This window comes from Pundamilia nyererei, unplaced genomic scaffold, assembly GCF_000239375.1.
Source record: "Pundamilia nyererei isolate P.nyererei 1_Seehausen unplaced genomic scaffold, PunNye1.0 scaffold00163, whole genome shotgun sequence".
Lineage (NCBI taxonomy): Eukaryota > Metazoa > Chordata > Actinopteri > Cichliformes > Cichlidae > Pundamilia > Pundamilia nyererei.
In genome coordinates, this window is record NW_005187564.1 from 906,758 (window position 1) to 916,830 (window position 10,073).

The 10,073-nt window shown below is 38.9% G+C and overlaps 1 protein-coding gene across 1 annotated transcript in view; it reads left to right on the top strand.

The window, feature by feature from the left end:
• Window positions 1–7,686: 7,686 nt before the first annotated feature.
• LOC102197232 (sterile alpha motif domain-containing protein 9-like) overlaps window positions 7,687–10,073 on the top strand; it is a 7,967-nt gene continuing 5,580 nt past the window's right edge. The window contains exon 1 of the mRNA XM_005745711.1: window positions 7,687–8,301. The gene's annotated coding sequence lies outside the window, so the exon portion shown is untranslated. The remainder of the gene's footprint in view (window positions 8,302–10,073) is intronic.

The window sequence follows — 10,073 nt, forward strand, 5'->3', positions numbered from 1 at the left end:
ACCAAGTAAAGCGCTATACAAATACAGGCCATTTACCATTTACCGTTCCGTGGTTCGTTGACATTAAATTCCTCCAGAAAGGATCTTCTTCCGCCCCATTGCTTTGCAGACCCTAGGGGTATCTTCTCCTTTGCAATTTCCCTAGCAATATTGGGTGTACCCAAGTATGCTAAAAAGCGCTGGGTCCTGCTGGTATGAGGTGCTAACCCACACCAGCCCCATTAGGGTCTATTCCCTCCTGTCAGCATTCTTTCCAGGCTGTCATCTGGTCTTTCCCTAATTGTCAGCTGCCCTTTTGCAGTTGCCACCGGATCACTCCAGAGCACTGATTCAGTAAAAGGACTAGATGTTACAATCCCTGATAATGCATTGCTTCAAATGGAGAAAATCTTGAGGGATGGCTGTTATGAGGAAAGGCAGCCCAGAAACTTTACCAGCGGCACACATCGTTGTGTGCCTCAACTTTCTGTCTTTTGCCCAAGCTAATTTGCCATTTTTACCTTTTGTTAGGTTTAGGAATTAGAGATCTGATCTAGATTATCATATTAAAATTTGGGACACATCATCAGTAGTGGACCTTGGATTCATCAGGTGTTTCGACCATTATCACTAGACACCCTCATCCAAGAGGCCCTAGCAGTGTTGATCAGTCCCCGGAGTGTGTCACTGATTTATGTTACATTATTATTTCTTTTCTTTCTTCTGTTTAGTTTTCTACATTTTTTTCTTTTATCTATTGACTGCAACTGAGAAATAATACTTACCTCTTTAACATTTATGGAGCCTCACTTCTTCAAAGGGATCAAAAAGGTGATAGAGAGAAGTACGATAAAAGGGACAAGATAGGAGAGAGCAGAGAGGAGAGCTGGAAGGGGGGCACTCGATCTGGCTTCCCACACCTCCCTGCCGGATCGGGCTGTACGCTCCACCTCCCCACTGCCTCTTAGAAAAGGGAAGGAGAGCAGAGGGGAAAAGAGCGGAACATTTTTCTTTTCTTTTCTTTCATTCCTCCTTTTGGTTTCACTATCATGAGGTTAACTGCACAGTCCCCAGGAGGCCCTGAGACAGCTGTATCAGTCAACCAGCAAAATTTCTAATGTTATGTTTTACCCTTTTGATGATGAGTCTATTAGACTCCATTCCCCAGATTTCACTCCATTAAAAGTTTCCGAGAGAAAAGAGGAAATGAGGGGGACTGGCAGTGTTTGTGAACGACAGATGGTCTAAACCTGGGCACATCACTGTGAAAGAACAACTCTGCAGCAGAGACATTGAGCTATTAGCCATTAGCATGCGTCCGTACTACCTCCCCAGGAAATTCTCGCATGTTATCATGTTAACAGTTGAAGAAATTGTTCAGCTCTTTGTCTGTCTGTCCTGTATAACTTCATCATTCAACTCAACACATCTTTCCTGCTGTTCCGTTCGAGTGTGTCCTCCAGCTTCCTCCTGTAGGAGTCCTAGCACCCTCAGGTCATGCTGTACTACTTTCCTGTTTCCACACCTGGAGGCTTTTTTCTTTTTATACATAAGGTCTTTCAGGTCACCAGTTATCCTAAGCTTGGATTAATGGGCAGATTAATGGATGATACTTATATTATTATTATATTGTTACAGCTTAAAAAAAATTATATAATGCAAATTACAGAAAACCCCAAAATTGAAAGAACACACAGTGGAAAGCTGTGAATAAAAGGAATATCAAAAAGCCTGTAAAAAGTATTTCTGAAGTTTGGAGTAAGCTTTACTCCTTAAAGAATTTAGGACATCATCCTCCTCACTGGTCACATCCAGAGCAAACAGGTTGGTTTTCATTTACTTCTCTTTCCCCTTTTATCCACTCTGGCTCCTCCTTTTTTCCTCTTTCTTTAAAAAATGGTTTTAGGAATAGAGAGGAGGCAGAACTGGAAATATGTCCCATCTTGGCCTAAACAACACAGATTCAGTGCAGGAGTGTCTGTCCCTTTCAGTTTACCAGGACAACGGTGACCAATAGTTCACCTTTTCATTCATTTTACATCACTGTTGTCATTTTATCTCTAAAACAAATACAGTGGAGAACAGCTACTTTGGACACAGGGTAAGTTTTATATCTGCTGCTTGTGTTGTCGCAGAAAGAGTTTGATTTCTTGATTAATTAGATTTTTACTTTAGGTTTGACATCAAGTCAGTAAGCAAATGAAAGGTGAGAGAATCGTATGTTTGAGCAGGAGTTTCTGACTTGTACTTCATAAAGATCACAGATAGCAGTGTGACTGGAGAAGAAAGTGACTTGGACAATGATGCATGTGAATGGTGCGTGTATGTGTGTGTGCTTAAAAATGCCACTTCTGTGTGATGTTTTGCCTTATAGGAGCTAAACTAATGTGTGGCATAAAATTCCAGAAATGTAATTTATCTGACATGTTAAACTAGTGTAGCATTCCTAAACATCCTATAAAACCAGTTATGTTTGGAAGTAAACTTAGGTAAACTAATTATTGTTCAAACAAGTGAAGTCACAAGCTCTGTGACACATGATTTCACTACCAGTGAGATATAACAAGATAACTTTGTATTCTAGGAAGATCATTTTTTTTCCATGAGATCAAATGGGGAATCTGCTGCTTAACAAATTTTTAGTAATTGCATGGATATAGATATCTGGCAATTAGTTCTAGCTAACAAACTAACTAACTGTTGGAAAATACAATCACCAAAACTGTAGCACAGTCTTCTTGAATAGCACAGTCTTGTATAATTCGCCGCAAAGCAGACATATTATTGGTCAGATAATTGCATAACAAATGCTCAAATAACAGCACAAGCAACAGCACAAACAGGCCAGTTAGCTGAGGTGAAGCCTAGCAAAATGCTAGCTATCAATCAAAGAGGCCACACCCCTAATCTTGCATAACTGCTTTTCAGCCTGCTTTTACTATGAAAACAAAGTTGCCATTTATTTATTTATTTATTTCACAGGTGTCTTTTAAGTTTTTTCTGAAGATGAGAAGGCATCAGTTGTTACCGTTGTGTACCCTTCTGGGTGTCGTGTTTGCAGGACTTCTTCCTAAGCTCAGTGCTTGGGAAGGTAAGTTCAGTCAAGTCAATCTCATTAAAGAAGCGGCAGAAGTCATTTTACAGATGTTAAGTTTTCATCAGCACTCAGTGGGATTTTTATTGTCTAAAATATTTAGTCTCTATTTACACCTGCTGGACTGGTTATTTTTATTATTGCAGTTATTATATTTTGGACCTGAATTCAAAAAGTTCTTCTCAATATTGGGCAAAAGCTTTAAAATAGACACATCAGAATATATGAAACTGTATGTTTATACTGTACTGTACTGTATAAAATATGTCTAGGGGTCATCGCACAGGACATACTCTAATGCCCACTTGAGACATCACACCATAACTGGGACCCAGTTTTTGTTTGGCTGTAGTTTTTATTATATATATTGTATCTTAAGAGCTATATAACTGAAAGCATCACATTGCTAAAAATCAGAAGCTGTAACTGTAAGTTCTTCTATCCAAAATACCTAACCCTTTACCACATAATTTAATATAAATATAAAATACTGCATAAATCTGATATTTGAATATCCTTTAAAAAAAAAAAAATTGTGGCATTTTTGCCTTTTTTACCTGGTAGAGGAGTTCAGCACCAAGCTGAACTGGTGTACTGATATTAGAATGACACCTTTGATAGCCATAACTATTGATAGATATTGTTTGACTGACATAATTTTTTTTAACTCTTTCAGCTGCAGAAATTGAAAAATGAGACATAATTTTCCTGCTCAATAGTACAATGGAAACAGTAGCCATCAACAGTGCCTGTAAAATGATCAGGAGGTTTGTGGAAAGCACGCCAATCAGTCCAGTTGCAGTTTAAGTGGGTATCACCCAGTTTAGTGCTTTCCTGAGACTCCGGATAGCTCTCAACACCCACGGTAACAGAGACACAATCATTTCTGCTTTGGGTAATTTCCAATCAAGACCACGACAGATAGTCAACATTGGAGCAGCACTGAACTTTGTCCAGGAAAATATGTTGTACTGCCTGAGAGGGGCAGCCATATTCAGCAGGGAGTACCCCACTGTTGCTGAAATGTGCAATGACAGTGTGGAAGAATCTGCAACAGCTAATGGGTGTGTTGATTCAGGCTGCAGGCTCCAAGGCTGCTGACAAACAGGAGCTCAAGCAGATTGCTTTTCCAGACAGTATTGTGTTCATGACGAAGGACTTCCGACTACTTAGAAAACCACCGAAAATTCTTCATGCTCTGTCTTATTTAGCCCCATAATGCCAGGTACTGCTCTTTGTCTCTTAGATTCAATACACCTAACTTAAACTGCACATCACAGTGATGTTTAATTCATGTAGTACATAAAGAAAAACATGAATAAATGGGTGGAAATACATCTCATTCAGACACTTCTAAATTAATGAAAACCACTAAAATCCTGTTCTCGCACCAAAAGAAACATGAAGTTGAAGTGAACACTAAACACCAGGTTGTTCTGGTGACGCGAGAGATGTTTTTAAAAGGTTTCATTTGTAGGCACTTTGGCCCTGCATCTCTATGGTTTGGAGTTTATGATTATAATTGCAGAAAGCAATTAATGAGTTCTTGTGCTTTTCCTTGGTGTTGGAGGTAACCACAGTGCAACCACGAATAGTGCTCAGAGACATTGTCTTCCTGGTGGATTGCTCAAACAGTATTGGCAGTAGTAACTTGCCCTGCGTGAGAGAATTCATGATCAGTGTTATCAACCACCTGCATGGACGTGTCTCGTGCAGTTTGCTGACCATCCAAAAGTAGAATTTTACTTGAACACCTACCACACCAGACAAGAAGTTATAGACAAACTGCCTCAGCTGATGCTAACTGGAGGCTCAGTTGTGAATACAGGAGCTGCTATGAGTTATACCCTTAAAAAACATGTTTTCTTCCACTAATTGTGGACCTAATACTGTGGCCACAAGATCTGCTGGATACGGTGATAAATTATGTTTTCTTTTTAATAGTTACTTCAAGCTTGGGGATACAGCCCACAGACAGACCATGAATCCTTTGAACCATAAAGAACCTGTAAATAATATTACCTTATCTGGAAACTGCTTCTCCATGTAGCTCTGCACCGTGTAACAAAAAGGTGTTTGATCAGACTTTTCTTTTTGGTAATTTTGATTCAGATGATGACATAACATTCACAGGACTGTTGCACTATAGTGCATATTAAACCTAGAAGTTTTACCTGTTTTACCTTTACCTTGGACACCCGACCCAAAATCCATAAAGTGAGTTTTGCACTGCCAGCACTCCTGCTAAACAACCTTAAAAGGATGTGACTCACTATGTCTCTGTATGCTGAAAAAGTATGTAAACATAAGTTTAACTTCACTGGAGGAGGATCATTTTTTCCTTCTGATTTTTGCAGTTACCAGTGGTAATTCTTTTCAGTACATATGTAACACCCCCTCTGGCCACATTGTGGCAGTGTTCCCAGTCACACAGAAGCTTGTATGTAAATCTGGAAGTATCCAAAAGATGAAACAGAGAAAGTGTTTCACTCTGTCTCCTGGTTAACATGGTTACTGCACTTTTCTCTTTTTCCCACGGTTACAGTATTGAGTGTCCCTGCCTCTTTTGCACAAAACCAAGGTTCGATTCCCTGATTGAGAGATGCTCCTTGTCTTTCTCATCCTTTAGAAAAGCAAAGTGCACACTGTGAGTAGGTCTTGAGGTAGGTTAGTGTTTCAGGGAATAGATTGTCAGGAATAGATCATCTTTCTGTGCTTGGTTTTCTCTACAGTGTAAGAATATAAAAATACAGATGCAATAAAATTGGTCTTAATTTTAAGCACATGAAAACAGCACAAGCTGCATTTGTATGTCTGTCTTTTTACTATGCACTTTATTAACACAGGACACTCAACCCTCGTTAGACTAAGCACATAACAGACATCTATTGAATAAAACACATTTATAGTTTGCTACTACTTCTACATACATGAGAGATTAAGGCCAACACCTGTAAATATCTTCCCCTTTTCAACTGCCAAATTCTTCTTTTCATTCTCATAAAAAACAAAACAAAACTACATAACAGCTATATTTTCCTGCCACAGCTGTAACCCAGTATGAAACTGGTGTTTAGATTGAATTACGAAATATAGTAAATAACTTTAAAAAAGTGCTGTTATGGAGTAGAAATTCAGAAGACTTCATGTCTGGGCTAAGCCCCTGATATTTGAAGGTCCAGATGATTTTCCCTACCTATATCTGTGAAAAATTGTTTCTAATATGTGCAGCGTGGATCTTACAGTTTTCCAAGCTACTGCATTTGATCAATAAATCAACATTTCTATGAAGTGGTGCTTTTCCAACTGTCCAAATACGCAATTCTCCTGCTTCTGTATAACAACTCTTCTTCGACCATGGTGTACGCTCTACAACTGCTGTTAATGTTTCTTCTGCAGTCTGAATATTTACTGTTATTTAACCTCCGTGCTCTCTGTAGTATTTATCATTACCTTCTCTACCTACATTAATCAATATAGGAGGTCACTAGACGTTATTGTATTATTGAGTAACTTTCATGTTTTAATTCCTGCTATTTCAGTTGATGTCGGTGGTAAATAATATGTACATTTTGCATTTAGTGAAATAGTATACCTACTGCCTTTGGCCTTAATAATACACATCAATTTTTTCTCATTAATGAAATGTTTGAACCACTGGTTCCCCACAGTGCTATATGTGGTGAACTTGCCCCACCATAATCATTTCCCTTGCAGACGTTCACCAGGAAAATATATTCCGCTGTGGTGGCGAGAAGGCTCTGGCACCCTGCTGATCCCTGGATTCAGGAGCAATGTGAATTGGCCACAAAACAGTAAACCAGATCTTCACCCTTGTTTGACAATGGGTGATGGACCATCCAGGATTATGGATTATGTCCTTTTGGGTTCAATATTCCAGGCCATTAGGTCCTCATATAATTTAGGCGAGAGCTGCGTTTGCAACCTTCCATCAAAGTGGAGGAACACAGATTCATGTTGCTATGCTTGAATGCTTCATAGTTTGGTGTTAAGCAGCTTAATAAACAAAAAGATACAAACAAAAAACCCTTCTTATGGAAATGGTTTGCAGTGCAAACACTGACTGAATGGAAGGGACCGATTGCTTTCTTTTGTAGATTGTCTCATAAGAAGTCATTTAAAAGTCATCAGTGATCCAGGTGATTGCACTTGGCCCAGCTGTGATCATTTTAACTGAAGAAAACGTGAAGTGTTATTCTACTTACTCGGTTATATACTTTGATTTTGTTTCCACTGTTGAGAACACACAGGGTGATTTTATACTACAAATGCACATGTGTTAGTCAAACATGAACAGAAAAGTGCTGTTGCATTAGCACTATATATTTTATATGAATAAGGGCCATACCCCATTGAGTCCTTCCAGTTAAAACAAAAACTGCGATTTAACAGTCATTTTTAAATTCAGATCTCTTAACATCCAGCAAATGATAGGTGGGGTGTGTTTCGCTACTCCAAAGCAATGACGGTAGAAAATAGGTCCAAAGTCTCAACGTGGGCATCTATGGGGACTTTGGAGCCTCAAGGGGACATAAGTGGAACCGCAACTTTTAGTACCTCGCTGTTGCTTCACTTTCAGCTGTGGCACCCGCTGCTGGGAGGCACGGCGGAGATAGCTGCAACTGATGCAGTGATGCGCAGTAGGAGGATGCTTTTAATCCCTCAGTTTTTAATTTTTCACAATTTTTTTCCCCAGCTCAGTTGAATTTCAGCTCTTAGATATTATACATGTGTTTTAAAATTCAGTTTAACTATTCAGTTGAGAAGGAGGGCGCTCTTTCAACCCTGGAACTGAATCTTTCCACTTTTCCACTCCCAGTGGAACATTTCAAGGACCTCATAGACTGACGCACTGACTGATTTGGGAGGGTTTCCGGGATCAAAGGATTTACAATATCGTTTCGCAATTAATCAAGACGACGAAAAGAACATGATACAATGCTGACAAATCACGGAGGAAGTCACCCATCTCGCAACACGTATCGTTTCGGAAATAATAATCGAAACACACGGACAGTTTTGGTTAGGTTTTAATTCCTGAGAATGACCCGCCCAGCTGAAGGCTTCTTCCTCAGTCTTCTCTCATCTGTATCCTCCGCAAACAAGGAGAAGCCTCTTTGTTTTATTTCTCTCCAAAACCGCTACATTAACCTGGCTATGGAGCTCAGCTTTAAACCGAGAGGACTGAAGAGCGGACTGAATGAAATGTGAGTGAGTTTTGGTCAGTATTTGTTTTGAGCCTTCATTGTTATAAAGATAAATGGAAAAATAGTAAATGCGTAGTAAGGATGCAACTAGTTATTTTTTGTGGTTCTTCGTTTTACTTTACAGGGTTTGCCTTTCTAAGATGACACTTCGCTTACTTATATTACCTTACATTACATATCTTCCTGTCTCCACTTAATACCTACTGTATCACATTTAAAAAGACTTAACCAGTTTTTGAATGATTCTGTTGGTTCTGTTGCCTTAAGTCTTTTGGATTTGTGGATTGAACAAAAACATTAAACACTAAAGCCACTTCCTGGTTTTATTCTAACCTCTAGCTGGCATTGTAGAGCACACCACTGAAACCACTGGTGTGCTTCTGAATCAGAAGTACGGAAGAGGATTAGAACCATTAAAAAATGTGGGGAGTCATTTGGAATTGTAATAGAAAATTTCTATTATTCTAATTTAAAGTGTTTAAGTGGCTTATGCATATGCCTAGTTTTAACACTGTAATAGACTGTTCAGTTTCTAGAACTATATTAACTTATTTCAGCCTCAGTAGTTGGAGAAGACAACTCCCTTTGCAGGTGCTAATAACGCCAAGGGCACAAAACAACGAGCCTCGTGATGTGTGGTGTGATAAGTTTGTGACTTTTCCCCTCTTCCTTGTAATGGATAAAGAAGTGGGAGCACTACTTCTGTTTCAGAGCTCTCATGACTGTAGAACTGTGATGTTTGATTTGTGTTAGCTCTCCTGCTTACAGTAATTTAAATGCCTTGACCACAGCTGACCGTGTTGCAGACTTTATAAACAGAAAATTCCACCACATATTTTTTTCTTTGTGATTTCCAGTGGCCCTAATCCTCTTCTATACAGAGAAAACAGATACGATCATGTTTAAAAGAATTTAGCTTAGTAGCAAAACTACTAGTATTGTAGTTGTAATAATTGTCCTGAACATAATAAATTCAGATTTCTGTTTCACTGACACTAAATCATGCTAAAAATTCGACTCCAAAACTGATTATTTATTGCAATTGGGTTACTACAAAAAATTCAGGCAGCTTTCTTAATCCTAATAATGTATGTAAATGGTTTTTCTTAATTTTGTATCATTAGAATATATTTCACCAAGGACCACACTGGAAAAACAAAATCATGTCAAGGGCTTGACATATGTACTTTGCTTTAATTCAGTCAGTACACAGTTCCACAGAGGCTTCTCATGCAAGCACACACTGCACCATACAACTGACTCAAAACATCTTACTATGTAATATGCCACATAGTGCACCTGAGCCAAAGAGCAGAGCCTTCTGCCAATAAACCAGCTGCACATGAAAATTAAACTTTTCTTTAAAACTGATCATTACTCCTCACTTTGAGATCAGTGAACCTCTGTTTCCTCTGCCTTCACCACCTTCACCTTCACCTCAACACAGAGTTCAGCATCAATGGGGCCTTCTCACACGTACAACTTACCTATACCAAGCACATTAATTTATAATCCTGTATTATTATACGTATTATCGAGGCTGCTGTCTCGATGTAACTAAACATCCTCTTTGAAATAAGTTCAGTTCAGTTCTTTTTTAACTGAGGATAAGTGGAGAGACCACAGGCTGCTTCCTGGTTTTAAGGAAGGAAGCAGTGTTTCTGTATCTTGCTTCTCTGTTTGTTCCTTGCATGTGTGAATGCAACAAAGAGCTGTGTTAACTGCCGACACTTTTCAGAAGTGTTTGTAAGGTCATGCAGTGATCTCCAACA